The following is a 19808-nucleotide window of genomic DNA, read 5'->3' on the forward strand; positions in this document are numbered from 1 at the left end:
TATTCTCTTAAGATGACCCTGTTCTTCTTTGCTGTCCTCCCCATAGCAATATGCCCACCGCCAAAAGCTAACTGTAACGTGCTACCTCTCTTATCATTTATTTTATTTAAAACATTTAGTTCCTGCCTTTCCATTAAGATGCCTGAGGCAGCTTACGACAGGAGTTAAAGTAAGAAATTCAGAAAGTAAGACATCAGGAGACAGCACATTAAAAACTAAAAAACTAGACAGCTTTAGCCACCCGTGGTTTGGCTGCTAGCAAGGCAGGCTAGCCATCCTGACTCGGTGCAATTCAGGGGGCAGCAAAGGAGGGGGCTGTGGGCTCCCCTTGAGGAGGCTTGCCTGGTGCCCAGCCTCTTTATTCCCCAAGGCATTTTGTATTTTGAAACATTGGAAATGAAGTGTTTAACTTTGCTACTTTACTTGTGTGTTGCATTGATTGTTATTTGGTACTTTTAATAGGTTTACTGTATTTTTTTGCTTTAAGTATGCTGTAAAATCATCCTGAGATAAATTATAATGGAATTTATATACCAAAAATAAATATGTTAGCAGAGTTTGAAGGACAGGCCTCCCCGCCCCAACCCTGCTTTGTGCTTTCCCTTAGTATTGAATTGTATGCTCTTTGAGGCAGGGACCCATCTTCTTTTGCTTATGTTATTCTGTGAAGTGACGCATATACCGAGAAAGCCCTATACAAAATAATATTAAAGTCAGGGCTTGGGTGTACATGGATGACCTGGTGATGAGCAGGGGGGCAGGAGATGTTTACGGTGACGCCAGAGTTCCACAAGTGCCTCCTACCCCACCACAACAAGAAGTGAGGAAAGGTAGCAGCAGCCAGGACCCCAGCTTTGGTGGGGCGGTTGGGAGAGAGAGAGGGGCAGCTTCCTATTTCACCTACAGTGGCAAAATGGACTGTGCTGCCCCTGCCTCTGACCATAGTGTGTTCTTGGTTTATGAATGCTGGCTTGCTAGGGAGCTACAAACCAGGGTACTGGATCTGGCCATCACAGGTAGGTAGCCTAGTTTTAATGGCAGCTCTCTGGTCCATTTCTCCCCCTCACACCAGGGAAGGAGCATAGCGGGCGCACTCAAGCAACAAGCACTAGCACATTGCCCATTAAGCTCCAACAATCCTGCAGCCCTGGCTTGCCCTGCTGCAAGAAGGCAGTCAATGGGTGAGTTGTGAGATCGGCCACTTGTTAATAGAGTGCATAGAGTGACAAGGGAAAATGGATGAAAAAGACCTTTAAAAGCATAAGAGAATTTACAGATGGTCCCCAAGAACAGATTCTCCATGTGGAAGGAAGGGGAAGCACTTCTATTCCCTAGTATTTCACAGGCCCTTAAAAGCCACAATTCATTTAGTCTAATGCCAGCAGTGTAAATCCCTTGAGCTAAAACACCCCCTGAAACCCTTCAAATGATAATTCCAGCAGATTGACCACAAGAAGTGCTTATGGGGCGAGGAGAATAACTGGCATGCAGGGCATTAACAGTTCATCTGCTAGGGAAATCAACAAGAGAATAAACCATAGCCCAGTCACAAGGAAAGGGGAGGAACTTAAGCAGCAATTGATTTCCATTGATGCTTATATGGCTATCAAGGAAATTACAGGGCTAAAATGAAACCTTATATTCAGAATCTCAGGTTTTCCCCTCAAATTCCCTTTAGAGGGTCCAAACTTTAGATGTTCTGCATGGTAACCCACATTCTACAGCATTATTTTAATTGAATGTCAGTGTTCAGGATAAATGCCCCTCACTATCTCATTAATTCTAAGAGCACGGCAGCAATCCTATGGAGTCAGGCCAAAGGTCTCTCTAGGCCATCTGACAATCAGCAGCCAACACCAGATACAAACAAAAAGCAGTTGTCTCCATACACTTTCCTTGCAGCTTTGAGAAATCCAAAGTTCAGGGACATGTTGAACAAACCCAGTAATCCTTGTTTAAGCATAACAGACTCAAAGGTCTGAAGAGGATCCAAATACCATCCAACCCTAGACATAAATCTCTATGCACTGTCCCATTTCTCATGACCCTTCCTTGCAGCCCTTTTACACATTACCTCACATCCTCAGTATTATTTAATATTAAAAGGAGCAAAGGTTAACATAAGCTCCAAGACCAGGGACTGATTATTAATACATTTATATCCCACCTTTCACTTCCGTGAGCCCAAGGAGGTGTACATGGTTCTCCTCCTTCCTGTCCTCACAACTGCCAAGTGGCAGTAGACAATAACTGGCCCAAGATTCAAACTTGAGCCTCTCATCTCCTAGTCCATGGGTAGGCAAACTAAGGCCCAGGGGCTGGATCCGGCCCAACTGCCTTCTCAATCCGGCCCACGGACAGTCCGGGAATCAGCATGTTTTTACATGAGTAGAATGTGTCCTTTTATTTAAAATGCATCTCTGGGTTATTTGTGGGGCACAGGAATTCATTCATCCCCCGGCCAAAAAAAGAATATAGTCTGGCCCCCGACAAGGTCTGAGGGACAGTGGACCAGCCCCCTACTGAAAAAGTTTGCTGACCCCTACCTAGTCCAATATTCTAACCACTACAACACACTGCCTGCAAAGATTACCTTACTATACCATCCAAAACAAGCAAGAGAATCAAAGCCATTTTGCCAAAAGCTTTGCTTTTGCATCATTTAGCCAAACTGCCCATTTGCTTTTCTCTTTTCTTTTCATATGTTTCCCTTTTCTCCCTCACCATCTCACTTTCCCTAAGCTGCTAGTTTTCTTACATGCAATAAGCCTGCTTTTTTATTTAAACACAAGGCAACATTTAGAAATGCCACCCTGTCCTGGCAGTCCGGAATGATGCCGTCTAAGGAGAGCTTTGTCACGTGATCTTGCTGAACATACAGATCAGCACAGCAAGCAAAACGCCAACAAAATCTTTCAGCAGGCTGCCTGGTGTAGGGGTTAGGCTGTTGTTGTTCTTTAATAAATTTGTATACCAACCTACACCCATAGGTCTCAGGATGGTTCACAACATAAAAGTATAATACAAAAAACACAAAATACATAACAAAAGTAAGAACAAAGGCAACCCAGTAATTCCCCCTTCCACAACCCATTTAAAAGGGCATCGGATGTCAATCAGCCAAAGGCCTGGCGGATGAAGAATGTTTTCACCTGCATGGGGAGAGCATTCCTTGGGCGCCACTGCAGAGAAGGCCTGTTCTCATGCTGCCACCCTCCAGACCTTTCATGTGGGCGCACACAAAGAAGGGCTTCATAGGGTGATCTCAGGGTCTGGGTAGTTCATATGGAGAGAGGTATTGTGGTCCTGAGCCATTTAAGGTTTTATAGGTCAAAACCAGCACTTTGAATTGGGCCCAGAAACTAATTGGTAGCCAATGCAGTCAGGCCAGGATCAATGTAAGATGCTCAAGCCATCTTGTGCCAGTGAGCAACCTGGCCACTGAATTCTGCATTAGCTGAAGTTTCTAAACCATCTTCAGAGGCAGCCCTACATATAACACATTGCAGTAATCTAACCTAGAGATCACCAGAGCATAAGATAACAGCAGTTAGGCCAGGCTTCCTCAACCTCGGCCCTCCAGATGTTTTTGGCCTACAACTCCCATGATCCCTAGCTAGCAGGACCAGTGGTCAGGGATGATGGGAATTGTAGTCACAAAAACATCTGGAGGGCTGGGGTTGAGGAAGCCCGAGTTAGGCTATTCCTGTCCAGATATGGGTGCTGATGGCTACGAGCTGAAGTCACTTTCATTAGCTTTTTCAACTTCACAGAATTATAGAATTATGCATCTCTGTTTTGCTTATCAAACCCACAAGAACATAATGCACCAAATGGATCACTGAAAACAGCTTGATTCAGGTACCTTGAACACTTATGTTGACCATGATACCTGGGGTCAGAGGAAGTAATGCTGCTGTTTAGATTCAGCTGATTTCTTTGTGATGATAAGAAGTGGGTGGTTTGTTTTTTAGAATGTCTCATCTCCTTAGCCTTGGAACAGATTTCCTTCCATGCCAGCAGAATACTAGGGATTTTCCCACTCACCAATTTTCCCTTCACCCACTCTTTCTTCATTCAAATGCTAGTATTGAATGATAACTAGTCCAGGAGCTAAACCAACTCCGTGTATTATCTTCTCAAAGGAGTCATCAACTCCATAAACTGTAGGATAGCTCAACATCTCCTAGGCAATTAGGAAAAAGAATTGCATGAAGCTCATTTAAACAATGCATTGAGAGTAAAACTGATTTAATACGAAAAAGAGGGATTAAAAAGGTGGGGAAAATGTGAAATACACTTTCACAAATGCATGTTAGGTCACCTAACATGTCTGAAAGAAGACAGGAACACCAATAAAAACTACAGCCATACAAGCCAGCTTCGACTTTGCTTAGAAAATAATGCAGCTTCCTCTCCCCACAAGTCTGTCAAGTCCAAGGTATCAAATGCTCACCAGGTGCTGTTTTTAGGGGAAAGGGGTCCACTCCCCATTGAGGTTCTCATACTATTTTCAAAAAGCAGGCAGGTCATATTCTGCTTCCCCACCCCTTCTTACGCCAGGCAGAAGAGGCACATGAAACAGGCCGTCCCCAGAACTTAACTGCTTGGTGGGCTTGTACATTAATATGTGAGCATCTAATTTTTGTCAGTCTTAATACAGTAAGGTTGGCAGTCAAAAGCAACGCTAAGTGGAAGCAAACTATTGGGAAATTAAATTTTAAGCCCAGCAACATATTACATGCACAGGAAAATATAAGACAGATGGAACTTCTCTGATACAGAAAGCAGTAGAGAGTCCAGGGTGTCAAAAGAGCAGAAGTGGAATTATTGCAGCAGGTCATATTCAGCTAAAAAGTTGCAACCTTTAAGAATTTCTGCCACAAGGCGATGTTTTGTGGAAGTAACAGTTGAACCATATGCAGAGATATGAAATAACAAAAAGTCTATTTAAAGCCTGAAGTTCTGGTCATTCTATAAGTTACCTACCCAAACTGAGATATGGTTGCTTTATTTCTGTTATTCACAACACTAATATCTAAGACAGCTTCCAGGGGATCAAATCCTTGAGTGGCTTGGGAAAGCTTCAAGGGCTGCAGCCTGAAATTCCCTCAGCTTGTGCTCTTTAATTAGCAGCACCAGAGTGCACAGTTAAGTCCATGAGGGGGTGGGCTCTCTCCTCACTCCTGCCTTTTGTATTATGACTTCATTGTCTCTGACCTCATAGCCAAGCATTCAGGAATGTCTCCAAGAACATGCCTTGGAATGCCACTGCTGGTCAGGCTCAGTAGAGACGAGAGGGGGAATGTTTCTCCAGCTTCTGCCATTCCAGGGAAAGGAAGGAAAAGCTCCTCGATGCTAGCCTTGTTACTGCTTTCTTTAGAAGAACAGGGGCTATAATTCCAATATATTACTTATATATTCATAGAATCATAGACTTGTCGAGTTGGAAGGGACCCCAGGGTCATCCAGCCTGACGCCCCTGCAATGCAGAAATCTCAAACAGATCATACATGACAGGTGGCCATCCAACCTCTGCTTAAAAACCTCCAAAGATGGAGAGTCCACAACGTCCCAAAGGAGACCGTCCCAAGGGATTCCGTTAGAATCTCCTTTCTTGTAACCTGAATCCATTGGTTTGGGTCCCAGCCTCCAGAGCAGGAGTCCCTCCCCTACCTTCCCAGGGGCAACTTGAAACCAGCGTGCCCTAAGGGAAGGCAGAAGATAGGAAGCCCAGGTGAGTTTGTGTCATCAGCTCCTGAAGATCATCAGCTGGCCTGAGAGGACTCTGTTGTTCTACATAAGTATTTTTAAAGTGTATTATGTCTTGAGTGCTTGACAGAAAGGCAGTATTAATGAAAGCTAGTCTGGGGCTTGTTGACTAAAAAGCAGGATATAAATGTTTAAAATAAATAAATGGTTATACAATATTGTTGTGTATGGTTATAACACAGGAAAGTATTTTTTCCTGACAGAGGGAAACAAGTCAAAACAACAAACCTACTGCACTTCTACTATAACTTCTGCAATAATGATGTCGATATATTTGCTCTTGCCTGTCGTCACACAGTAGTTCACGTGAGTGTGAACTACAGTGTGAAAAGTGGTGGCTGCAGCAGTCTGCTGGCTCTTTCCCCTGCCAGCCGCAGGGGCCCTGTCCCTGGGATCCAGATCCACAGGCTGGCCAGTGCCTCTATTGGCCACCTTCACTGATTTCATTTTCCAGCAGGACTTTGTCACCTGCCCACACTGCCAAAAGTACCAAAACCTGGTTCAATGCCCATGGAATTACTGTGCTTGATTGGCCAAGAAACTCGCCTGACCTGAACCCCATAGAGAATCTATGGGGCACTGCCAAGAGAAAGATGAGAGACATGAGACCGAGCAATGCAGAAGAGCTGGAGGCTGCTATTGAAGCATCCTGGTCTTCCATAACACCTCAGCAGTGCCACAGGCTGATAGCAGCCATGCCACACTGCACTGAGGCAGTAATTGATGCAAAAGGGGCCCAAACCAAGTACTGAGTACATATGCATGCTTCTACTTCTCAGAGGTCCAATATTGCTCTTTTTTCAATCCTTGTTTTGCTTATTTCATTTAAGATTCTAATTTTCTGAGATTGTTAATTTGGGGTTTTCATCAGCTGTACGCCATAATCATCACAATTATAACAAATAAAGGCTTGACATATCTTGCTTTGCATGTCATGAGTCTATATCATATATCAGTTTCACCTTTTAAGTTGAATTTCTGAAATAAATGAACTTTTCCACGATATTCTAATTCTCTGAGTTTCACCTGTAAGCCATCTATACTCAGCTGTCTACATACCTGAGCTGCCACCCTCACTGCACTTTTATCAGATCCTGCCCTTTAGAGACAGTTTAGGTGTTCTTTCCCCAATATTAAAGGTGACTTGGTATTTCAGCATCTGCCCTTAGGTTCTGAATAGTTCCCCCCATTTTATGCTGTCAACTCTTCTGCTACTTATAAACGAATTAACATCAGCTCACTTCCTTTATTTGCAAGCAGTGCTTGCCCTTTTCTGTTCCTCTTTGCTCCTCACTGGAGGAGTGGCGTGCAGTTTCCTAAGTTTATCAAAGAAAAACTGAGTGCTTTTCAAAACCTTTTCCCTTTACACTAAAACATTTTTTTAAAATCCCAACATAACCAGCGTGACAGCAGGATAATTCACAATATAAAGTTATTATTTACTGGTTCAGTAACTAACATAAAAGTTTTTATGCAGTCAGAAATTTAAAAAGATGTAACTGAAATTAAAATGTTTATTTAAAAAAAACAAATTTGATAAACATTTTTGTAATAAATCCTCAAAAAACTTTACAAAATTAATTTTCTTAGTGCAACACAAATAAACGGCATTTGGATGGTTTTATAACATGAATCTTTCATACAAGCTACACAAGCTACAAATTTTATCCCTCTAAGCGGATGCAAGAGCTCCTCGGAAGCTTACCAGGGGTTTCTCAGTGTAGAAACAAGTCATGGTTAAAAGCTCCTCTTAAAAATAGCTTGATCACAACTACAGAGGCCCCCTGCAGCAAATAGCTGCAAACAGGATCCTGAGCATGTTCTAAGACGAACACAGCTCAGACAGAACATGTCTTGAAATCCCTGCTGTTTGCAGAAATGCTGCAACAGATGTACACGAGCAAACTGATGTGAAAATAATTCCAGGGCGGTAGATAGTTTAGGAGATCACTGGTCTAAGGCAGTAAAATTTGCACCCTGCATTAGCCAACAGCTCACAACACACTGTTATATCCTGAGTTATGGCATGCCGATTTGGACACAACAACTTGGTTTATGCATTACATTAAACTACAGTTAAAATAATGGTATAATGTGATCAAGCAGCATGCTGGTGCCCCAAACTCCATGTTATATTTGTTGTTATGTGGAACATGGGCTTGTGGTTTGTTTCTCTCCAAACAAACCACAAATGAAAGCCAAGGTTTATCTGGACAGAAAAAAACCATGAGTCCAAATTCCATGAAACAAGAAGCCAGACTCCGGATTGTTCCCTCCCCATTGCAGCAGCAGCAGCAGCAACAGAAGCAGGAAAGGAGTGAAGAGCAGACTTTTGAGCACCAGCACAGGACAAAAAAAATGAAGTCAGGAGAAAAGATCAGACTTCTCCATTTTTAAAACTCAAATTTTTAACAGCTGATATAGCAACAGCCAGTAATAATACCACAACTAATTAAGATGCTTGTTAGTAAGTTAGGGTTTCCATTTATTATATGTCTTCTGCTATTATTCCAAAGCAGGAACCTCCAGATTCTTGCTAGAACTGTAGTTCATTATATATAAACCACAGAGTAACTGGAGGATTTACATATAACGTAAAAATGTATGTGGAGCCAGGACAACAAAGAAAATAGTCATACACTGAATCCACCCAGCATGTTGCCTCCAAATGGGAATTCTGAGCAGACAAAGCCACAGTCTTAAATATTCCGCTTACTGTACAATCTTCTGTCTGCTAAAGATGGGGGGGGGGGGAGTCTTAATACTGAAGCTGTTTTATGCCACCATAGGTCACCCTAGGCCTGCTTGTACAGGAACTATTTTTTTGAACAAACAAAGATACAGTACATAAATATTCAAATAGGTAAAGGTAAAGGGACCCCTGACCATTAGGTCCAGTTGTGGCCGACTCTGGGGTTGCGGTGCTCATCTCGCTTTATTGGCCGAGGGAGCCGGCATACAGCTTCCGGGTCATGTGGCCAGCATGACTAAGCCGCTTCTGGCGAATTAGAGCAGCGCACGGAAACGCCGTTTACCTTCCCACTGGAGTGGTACCTATTTATCTACTTGCACTTTGACGTGCTTTCGAACTGCTAGGTTGGCAGGAACAGGGACCCAACAACGGGCGCTCACCCTGTCGCAGGGATTCGAACCACCGACCTTCCGATCTGCAAGTCCTAGGCTCTGTGGTTTAACCCACAGCGCCACCCGCGTCCCTATATTCAAATTGCTATGTGTTAAATCTCTGTGCAACATCTTAAAGAGGCAAACTCTTTAAAATGTACCGTCAAAAGATATATTCTAAGTCATAGAAAAACAGTAAAACTTTTTCATGGTACATCTAAGAATGCCTGCATTAAGACATTCAAAAGCATGGCAGACTACTGAACTAGAGAGGTGAAGTATGGGAACAATCCACCAAGCATTTCTCCTATGCAAGCCCCATTGAAACAAATGGCTCATTCATTCAAATGTTTTGTTTTTGCTCAAGTTCCATTTATCACTGAGGGGCCTGAGTAGGAAACACTCTCATTTGATGGCAGCCTACGTCTTACATTTACAACCCCAATTAAATTAAACAGATTTGTTCTCATATCACCGGATGGATCAGGAGATGCTTACTGGAATGCACATGGACACCACTGCCTTCCATGAGATGAACAATTTTTTCATCGAAATGTGCATTCCTATTTGGGCACATTTTAGAACACACATCGTAATATAAGTATCTGGAAAACCAAAAACTGAGCATTGAACAAATACTTTTCTTTTTTATACACGATATGAAAAAAAGAATCAGAAAGTTAAAGTAGAATATTATTTTTAACAGCACTTGAAAAATTATGAAAAAATAATAAAATGCACTTTTACCCCATGTAGGAACTATTCTCCTGATCTGTTGTTGTTTTAACTTAATTTTTGATACTGGTATTAAATTAATTTTGAAAAATTAACTTTGAGGTTATCAACCTCCTGCCTGCCTTTCAGCTACCCATCTGGGACTACTATCACAACGTACATGGAGAGCCCAGTGGCACACAGTTGCTTTGCACCCAGGAGCAGCCACTGTAGCCCCAAACAGCCGCAAGGGGAACTTAGGGCTGGTGTGAAGCGCTTTGCATGCCTTGCAGCCAGGCTGGCAACTGAAGGGAGCCAATCAGCCTCGCCGGGGACTGAAGTTGGGCCCTTCTGCTCTACCACTGAGCTACTGCCCTTCCCAATATATAGGATACCCTCTTGGTGGGTGGCATTTTCTGTCCTGAAGCCCAGAGTCGGATAGGCCGTGCCCCACCCCACCCCAGCAGCCAGGGGAGGTTCATCATATCCTTGCTGTGGTAGACCTCAGCAACCGGCAATCTGGCTGTTGAAAAAGCTCATCAGCCAGCAGGTAGGCTGGTAGATAACATGGATTCATGCCCAGTGCCTATCCTAAGAAAGCTGTGGCCTACTTTTATCCAACTCAGGTTGTGCTTGTCTTCTATTAATACTTCTTCCCACACCCCTCCCAGATACAAGGTGCATGGGTCCACAATATGGTGTTCTTGGTTAGGTATGTACAAACCAGAGACGAATAAAACTTGATCTTGGCAACAGATACAGACACACAGTGCAAGAATATGCAGAACACAGCATGCTCAAAACTTTGCCAATAACTATTAATGCAAAACTTTGCCATTAATGCAAAACTTTGCCATTAACTATTCCTCAATAGAACATATCCGTGGGTGCTAAATTCTTGTGTCTGATTAATGTTAGGATTTAATTAGGACCGGTATGTGGAATAGCTAGACCCAAGTGTGGTATCAGGGGTAATAAGGTGTGATAGAACCACTCATCATCCTCTGTAACACCACATGTAAAAGCAAGTTAAGCAGGCACACTTCCTGGGTTGTATATTGGACATTATAATCCTAACCCAATCAGCAAGTGTTAATGAAGTCAGACAGACTTCTTTGTGAGATGACCACATGGGGGAAATAAACAACAAGGGAGTTCAGAGCAGAGGAGGTTCAGTGTGTGTTCTCACTACACAGGATCAAAGGAAATGGGTGTGAGAATGCAAATGTGAAGGTATGAAGATTACGGCATGCAATGCCTTAAGAGAGAATATTATGAAAATGATATACAGGTGGTACATGACCCCAGTCAAGCTTGCAAAAATCTATCATTTGCCCGATAATAAATGTTGGAAATGTAAAGAAACTGAAGGTACATTCTTTCACCTTTGGTGGACATGCCCAAGGATTAAGGCTTTCTGGGAGATGATCTATAACGAAATGAAAAAGGTATTTAAATATACCTTTCTGAAGAAACCAGAGGCCTTTCTCCTGGGCATGGTCGGCCAATTGGTGCCAAAGAAGGACAGAACTTTCTTTATGTATGCCACAACAGCAGCAAGAATACTTATTGCAAAGTATTGGAAGACACAAGACCTACCCACTCTGGAAGAATGGCAGATGAAGGTGATGGACTACATGGAATTGGCGGAAATGACTGGCAGAATCCGAGACCAGGGAGAAGAGTCAGTGGAAGAAGATTGGAAGAAATTTAAAGACTATCTACAGAAATATTGCAAAATTAATGAATGTTAGAATGACGTTAGAATGAAGTTAGGTGGTTTAAGCAGTAATGCTATAAAGGTGTATGAAAAAATGGATTGATAACAGGTGAAAATTCAAAGCTATAGTATATTAAGTTAAAGGATTAAGAGAAAATAAAGAGGGAAAGAAATTGCTGAATTAACTAACTGAATTGGAATACAAAAAAGGGAGGTATGAGGAGGTCAGGGAAACAAGGATATGAATGTAAGGCATGGAAAGATTGATGTATTTTTTTAAGTGTTTTTTATTCTTTTATTCTGTATTTTGTATTTTTCCTGTATTTTTACTTCTGTTTATTGTCTTTTTTTGTTTTTTCTCCTTTTCTTTATTTATGTAATTCCTCTTTTTGAAATTTTAATAAATATCATTTAAAAAAAAAGAGAATGCAAATGTGAGGCCTCTTCACGTGTTAGAAAAGGAGATCTTAGAAGTTATGAAGTTAAGAGTTGGGAGTGATCTAACCAGGAAGCAGGGATGAAGGGTTTAGCTGGGATGTATGCTGCAGAGCAAGAGAGGCTGCAGAGAGGGATGCTGATACTGTTACTACAACCAGTGTTCGAATTAGGCAGGTGCCAGGTGCATTATTGGCCACTTGCAACCAAGTGAAGACACCCCCACCATCTAGAGGCGCATGCCTGGGGGATCATTGGAGATTGACTATTTTCACACACTAATACCCCATTCTGTATAATTTTATCAGTTGTATTTTATCTGCACAATCAGAATGAATTTTAGAAACCAAAATGCTTTTTCTGTGCCACCTGAGCAAGAGCAGTGAACGTTATAGTTAATTGTTGTAGCTTGTCTTCACTTACCCCACCCCACTGCCCTGCTCACAGTTGTCAAGAATGTCCCTAAATTATGAATGGTCCATGTCACCATTAAGAAAAAGAGGTCAAAATAGGCTAATATATATGTAGACTGGCTCTGGATAAAGTGACTTTTCTTTTTTAAGTTCTCAAAGTTCTTAATCTAACTCAAGGTTGTCATCTGTGACTTGCCATTATTTTTATTTATTATAGTTTAGTAATTTTTTTGTAATTGATAATTGTAAACTGTTTGATTATTATTTGCTGATATTTAATTTACTGTTTACTATTAAATTCTAATGGATAATAATACTTTTATTATTTATATCCTGCCCGTCTGGCTGGGTTTTCCCAGCCACTCTAGGCAGCTTACAGCATATATAAAACGTTGTAAAACATCAAACATTAAAAACTTCCCGATACAGGGATTACTGAATATTGCTTTATTTGATATAAGTGTTTTATTTTAAAGTTATTGTGACTTTTTTTATTGGATCAGATTATTATTGTTTGACTTTTTAATGTTTTTATATTTTAGTCCCTTGCCTAATCATAGCAGCATTTAATTCATTCCAACAAGAATATGAAAACAGTTCCTCCTTCCGGCGAAATCCAGCTATCTGCCTATTGTGCTTGCTTTAACAACAATATGAAGTCTCTATAATTATTACATTTATTTACTGCTGAAGACAGTGTTCATGGCTCTTATTTTATCCTCACAATAACCCTGCGAGGTAATTTAGGCTCAAAGCCACCCAGTGATCTCTCTCAGCCCAGTCAGGATGGCTCTCTCTTTGCCCAAGCACATAAACACAAAGACTTCCCAAGTATCTGGGTAGTTTGAACTTTATTCATCAACAACTTTTGAAGTTGATATTAACAAACATACATGTGGTGGGGGGGGCATCTCTCTAAAGACACTGTTGTATCCTTGAGCACTTTAAAAAACAAGTGGACATGGAAAACACCCGCAGGCACAACCATTTGCACATCTGAATAGATTAAACATGTGCAAAGGTACCAGTCAGCCTGTAAGTCAGTTAAGAAATAGTCTTCCTTGTATCATCTCCAGATACTAAGGTTTGCTTTTTGGTCCTGTCTTTCCATCTTCAATTTTGCAGCAATGAAGGCAACAACCTGTGTTTTTTCTCTGATTCTCAGGACTGGGAAGCTAATGACATATATTCTTTTTCTCTAAAGAGTAATGGGTTTGGAAGCTCATGGACATGGATAAAATCAATGAGAAAAGATTTTAAATCTCATTGAGTTATGAGTGTTGCCCAGCCCTGGTGTGAGCCTCCAAAAATATCTACAGTATATGCAGGAGCTGTAAGCTGTGACACATTGGAAGGCTGCCTGACTTCTGCAGGCCTCCACTTTGTGTTTTTTTTTAAAAAACAACTTTGTGTGGTTTTTAAAAAAACATTCTGGACTGCTGTAGATGGTTGATGATGGGTCTGTAAAGTAATCTTTGTGCTATTTCAAAACAGCAACTTGAGAAAATTCCCACCTTTTATTAACGGGAGGTAAAACAGCAGATGTTTTTAAAAGTCTAAGACTCGCAGAAAGTAAAGTGTGAGCTGCTAACACCAGTTCAATTTGACAGAATCTGCCGCCATTGTTGCTGCTTTGTGGATGCTGTCACACAACCCAGTTAAGGGAGGCGTGGGGGGCTTCAGCCTCCAGAGGCGAAACAGGCTGGGCCACCCTTGCATGGTTTTTGTCCGCAGGTCCTACAACCTATATATTTGTTATGCTCCTATCCAAACCTTCCTCTGAAGAATTCAAGTGTGGCATTTCAAACACACCACAGTCCTCTGTGGTAGCAATTAGCTCAGGACCACCTAGTAAGCTTCACTGTTGAGTGAGAATTTAAAGCAGGAATGGGAAACCTGTGCTCCTCCAGAGGTTCTTAGACTATAATGCCCATCCTCCCCAACCACTGGTCATGCTGCCTGGGGCTGATGGGAGATAAGAGTCCAAAATCTGGAAGGCCACAAGTTCCACACCCTTGAGTTAAATTCAAGTTTCTCATAACCAAGCTCAGCCCTCTAGCCACTAGATCACTGTCTGCACATCGCCATAACCCTGAAACAAGCCATGAGTGGAAGCCAAGGCTAATTCTTGGCTTATTGCTTGTGAGTTTTGGAAGAAACAAGTGTTGGTTTGCACATAACTCTAAGCCAGCACTATAGTTTGTTCCCTCCCAGCTCAGGTGCAATTTCAGCAGCATGAAACCAGAAGCTCATATATAGGAAGCCATGGTTTGCCACAAACCAGGCCCGTGGCCCTCAGAACATTTACTTTATTCAGGAAGTCCTCCCAGTATTACCATTGCATTCAGATATTTTCTCTGGGATAAGGCCTATCAGGCTTATGTAAATCAGGGGTGTAAATTTGAATCAGGTAACCTCCTTCAACTTGTCAGAGACAACTTACCTAGTATATGGAGAAGACTGCTGGCAAGACAGTACAAAAGAACAGTCCAACACATTTGTTGTGACACAAGCTTGTACAAAGCGGAGTCTCCTTCAGGGATGGGGGATCTGTGGACCCTCCAAATGTTGTCAGATCTCAACTTCCATCAAACCGAGCCAAGCTGGCCAATGGTTAGAATTGAAGAGAGGTGGTCCAGCACCACCTGGAGGCTCACAGGCCCCCCAGTCCACTTCATCAAAGGCATACTGCTACAAGACGCGACATCATGTTGGCTGTAAGAGACTAATGTGACTACCCCACTTGGAATTTCTCAAGACACTAAATCAGGGCAGGGGTAGTGAACCCTTGGTCCATGTGCAATTTTTAGTGGGGCCCAAGCTCCCGCCTTTGTCCATGGAGTTTTCTTGGCAAGGATACTGGAGTGGCTTGCCAGTTCCTGCTCCAGGTGGATCACGTTTGGTCAAAACTCTCCACTATGACCTTTCCATCTTGGGTGGCCCTGCATGGCATAGCTCATAGCTTCTCTGGGTTATTCAAGCCCCTTCACCACAGCAAGGCAGTGAACCATGAAGGGAAAATGACAAACCTAGACAGCATCTTAAAAAGCAGAGACATCACCTTGCCAACAAAGGTCCGTATAAATTAAAGCTATGGTTTTCCCAGTAGTGATGTGAGAGCTGGACCATAAAGAAGGCTGATTGCCGAAGAATTGATGCTTTTGAATTATGGTGCTGGAGGAGACTCTTGAGAGTCCCATGGACTGCAAGAAGATCAAACCTATCCATACTTAAGGAAATCAGCCCTGAGTGCTCACTGGAAGGACAGATCCTGAAGCTGAGGCTCCAATACTTTGGCCACCTCATGAGAAGAGAAGACTCCCTGGAAAAGACCCTGATGTTGGGAAAGATGGAGGGTACCAGGAGAAGGGGATGACAGAGGATGAGATGGTTGGACAGTGTTCTCGAAGCTACCAACATGAGTTTGACCAAACTGCGAGAGGCAGTGGAAGACAGGAGGGCCTGGCGTGCTCTGGTCCATGGAGTCGGCCACAACTAAACAACAAGCTCCTGCCCTCTCATTTTGGTGGCATGGCAAATGCGTATCTCATCCCTATCAGTCATAAAATCAATCATTTGATGAGCCAGGAGGGAGGACATGGCATCCTGGCTGTGAGTCCTGGAAAACCTGCTTGTTCCCTGCCTTGCAGGTCTTTTTCTGCCTGGCCTGGGACTGACTCCAGCTACAAAAGCTGAGGCTGCTGAACAGATTCTTGGGCTGGGGTTTTGTGGGGGGGGGCGGCGTTGTTGCTGTTGGTTTTTTTGTATCTTTCTTTTAGACCTTTTTGTGATTTATGTGGAAATTGTTCAGTTTGGTTGGGTATTTTTTAATGCTTTATTTACTGTCTGACTACTTTCATTATGTGGTAGTTATTTATTTTCTTCTTATTGTAAGCCACCTTGACTATGGTTTGAATTGTGGAAAGGTTACATTCAAATAAAATTATATATGTTTCCATAACCTCGCCACCAGATCTGATCTGCATATGCATTAGCTCAGGAGGTGTGTGCATGTGAGAAAAAGAGTTGGATGTGGCCACACTGACCACTGACCTGCAGCTCCCAGAGAGCAGGGTCAAGAAGGCTGAACCAAGCCCCCAGGCCCCCTGCATCAAATCAACCCTAACATACTGATTTCCGGATGAATCCAAAGCCCTCTCCTAGGTGATTTTAAGAACATATTCTATTAATAAAAATAGCTAAAGAGCTCCATTAGTTAGGGTGAATTTTTAAATTCATTTCCCATTTCCTCCCTGAGAAAACACTCTGCAAAGTGCCAGAACAGCACCTACCCCCTCACATTAGATCCAGATTTCTCAGGTTATGAACAACAGGGAAGAATAAGTCCCTTAAAGATTAAAAGAAAATTTCTCATTCTTCAGGCTTCCTTTGCATCTATAATGTCTGTTTCTAATTTAATATTCCAGCACAATTTTTGAAGAGTTTAGAACACGTCAGGAACCACTCAAGATGCAGAGCAAGCAACCAATTTAATTAGAACTTGAAACAGCTAATAAGGGTGAAGAACGAGAGGGGGGGGGGATGAAGGAGATCTGTGTTCTACTGCCTTTCCAATATTCTCCTGCTCTGCATCCCAGCCCCTTGAGCAGAAACCTGTGTGGAGCTAGTGCCGGAAACAGGGCTGGCTGCCAGGCTCCAGAGACACCACTATCGGGCCAGAGTGCTGTTCACAGTTAACTCCCCCACTAGCCAAAAAAATGCCTCAGAGAAGCTGAGATCATCGCCCATGTGCTGCAAGCAAACACTTCATTTAAATACCCAAAAGCCCTTTTCCAGCTGAGGCAGCTGGAAACATGTTAACCCAACAACTTAGGAAATACTCCCCACAGGAACGCCAAGGGTATAAACAAAGGTGGCTTTCATGAGTCACACACCTCCCTCTGCCAATTTCCAGGCACTAAAGAACTTGCACCCTCGTTTTAACAACTAAACTGAACTGAACATTGTTCATCCTTTCAAGCAGGATATACAAGGAAAGGAGAGCAAAATAAGGGGCAAGACAAGTTTATTGACGGGGAACCAAGACGATGCTTTTTCCTCAGCCACCACCAGGCAGGATGAAAGGAATAGCATAAGAGGAGACAAACTCTTTGGCTGGTGAACACTTCAGATTAGGGAAGGGAAGCCTGGCCATTTTGACATTTTTTGGCTTGTGTGCCAAACCCTCTTATTGCGTTAGATCACTGCTTCCAATGAAACCCCCAAAGAAGACTAAAGTAAATTAGACACAAATGAAGTCCCAAAATATACCTATAGTTTAACCCCCACACATTTTCAGTATCTAGCTTTTTAGGGTCCACTTGCAGCTGTGGAAAGACTCTAGAGCAGCTAACCCATGTCTACACAGGTTTACTCACAAGCAAGTTTCATTGAAGTTAATCACTCAATGGTCTGGAAACCAAGCGCTACAAGGCAATTGGGTATGTTTAGCCTGGAAAAGAGAAGACTGAGAGGAGATATGATAGGCCAGATATAGACTATTTAAAGTTAAGACGAAGAATGATAGGAGATGTTTGTAAGGCATCTTGTATTTCTTGGCATCTTATTCATGGCCTTTAGGATGTTAGAAATCTCCAAGAACTCTTAATGCAGAGGGGTCAGAAGGTAGCCCACAGTTTGTTAGTGGACTACCTAACAGCAGCTGGTTACTGGGATTCTTGCAAAGGAGGTAGGACTGAGTGGGCCTTGGTATGGGTCCAGCAAGCCACCCACTTCTGACTTAGGTAAGAAAATGTACTGTAGTCTCTCCTCAACTATTAAGAGATCCTGATCTTTTATACATTCATTTTGATAAATTAAAAATGTATTGCTGAACACAGTTTTCTAGTAAAAAGCAAGCCTTGTATGTTTCAAAGTCTGCCTTCCCTTGACCTGATGAACTTGGAATCATACCTTAGTATTTATTGATCATACTTTTCTTGTTTGTACAATAAAGGGGATTTAAATTTGAATTCCATCCCCTTTCATGTAGAATAAGGGGATCATCAGGAGTTACAAGACCTTCATTAGCGGGGTGGGGTGAAAATTAACTGGTACTCAGAGGTGGGTCTATGTGTCAATGCCCATTTGCCCTATATATTTTTAATACCATTCATGAAAATAGGACACATACCGTCATCAGGGATTCAGCTTATTAAGAAAACTCTACACTCATGATTTCACCAGCTCAAGGATTAAACAATGCTAGTTATTCCATGACATGGAGGAGTAAACTGGGAGGAGGAAGAGGGAGAAACAGACTGACTAGTTAGAACCCTAATCAGCTTCCCTTACCTAAAATTACTAGTTAAATTATATGTAAAATACAAAGCTTTGAATGCCTTTGGTTACATTAACCCTACTTTGAAAACAGTGTGCAATTATTTTATTTAGATGTGTTTCTCTTCCAGTTATTCTAGTTGGGCAATTTAGAAATACTGTACTAAGTCAACTATGCACCCTTCCTTTATTCAACTGGACTCAAGTATCAAAACATAAAATTAGAAGAGCTGGTTATGAGTATGGTATCTCTTGGCCCCAGATACAGGCATACCAAAGCAGGCCTTGATCATAAGGCTGGTTAGGACTGACCCTTTACAGCATCACAGTCCCATGGATATCAGGCTTATCCCCTTATTTCCACACTTTAATTTTCAATAATAGATCCAGCAACCCTCAGTAGAACAAAAATGTGGCCCTTGTTTGTTTTTAAAATGAAAAGCTATTACACATCTGATGCTGCCTGGGACACTAAAAACAATTTTGACAGGCTGCATGAGCCGCCATTTTACTGTTACTTTAAGAAGTACAATGGTACCTCCGGTTACGAACTTAATTCGTTCCAGAGGTCTGTTCTTAAGCGGTAACCATTCTTAACCTGAGGTACCACTTTAGCTAACGGGGCCTCCCGCTGCCGCCAGCGCGCAATTTCTGTTCTCATCCTGGGGCAAAGTTTGCAACGAGGAGCATCTACTTCCGGGTTAGCGGAGCTTATTACCCAAAGCATTTGTAAGGAGGACAGTACGTAACCCAAGGTTCCACTGTACAAATAGAGGAAGCCCTTCCAACAGTAGGAAAACAATACTATCTTAAAGGAAATGAAGTCCCCTTACTTACTTTCCAACTCTGGGTCACTGCACATTTCTGGTACATTCACATAGTCAGAGGTATGACAGCAGTTAAGTGTTTACAGATTTTAAAGATTAAGATACTATAGGATTAAGGGCAATATGAAAGGGACATTTAATATGCTCCCATTTACGTAACCTACAATTCCATTTCAAACTTGAACAGAAACAAAACACAACCCTTTCATTGTACTAGACATGTGCATGCTCTCATGTGCACTCTCTCTCACAGGTAGGTAGCCGTGCTGGTCTGCCGTAGTCGAAACAAAATAAAGAATTTTTTTATTTTGTTTCGACTTCTCTCACATTCACACACAGGATTATAATTTGCTAGATCATTTTTTACAAGTCTAAATTTACCTGATGGCAGAATACGGTATGTTTTACCTGCTTTTATTTACTACAGAATCTAGTTCTCCTACATTTATTACTAAAATGTGGATTCACAGTCATACTGTAGTTTTAAAAGTCACAAAGATGCTAAAACACAAAACCTCAAAGAGC

At 42.1% G+C, this 19808-nt stretch overlaps 2 protein-coding genes across 16 annotated transcripts in view; both read right to left on the reverse strand.

Annotated features, from left to right (window-relative positions):
- CLIP1 (CAP-Gly domain containing linker protein 1) overlaps nt 1–19808 on the reverse strand; it is a 110695-nt gene that overhangs the window by 88606 nt on the left and 2281 nt on the right. The window contains exon 1 of one of the 14 annotated variants that reach the window (XM_080986576.1): nt 4990–5145. The exons of the other annotated variants lie outside the window; for them this stretch is intronic. The gene's annotated coding sequence lies outside the window, so the exon portion shown is untranslated. Of the gene's footprint in view, nt 1–4989; nt 5146–19808 lie in introns of those variants that run through there. 14 annotated transcript variants of the gene reach the window in all.
- Nucleotides 1–19808, reverse strand: part of ZNRF3 (zinc and ring finger 3) — a 256111-nt gene that overhangs the window by 14950 nt on the left and 221353 nt on the right. The gene's annotated exons all lie outside the window — the stretch shown is intronic.

The sequence above is a fragment of the Podarcis pityusensis genome (genome assembly GCF_964106645.2).
Source record: "Podarcis pityusensis genome assembly, chromosome: 16".
NCBI classification, from domain to species: Eukaryota; Metazoa; Chordata; class Lepidosauria; order Squamata; family Lacertidae; genus Podarcis; species Podarcis pityusensis.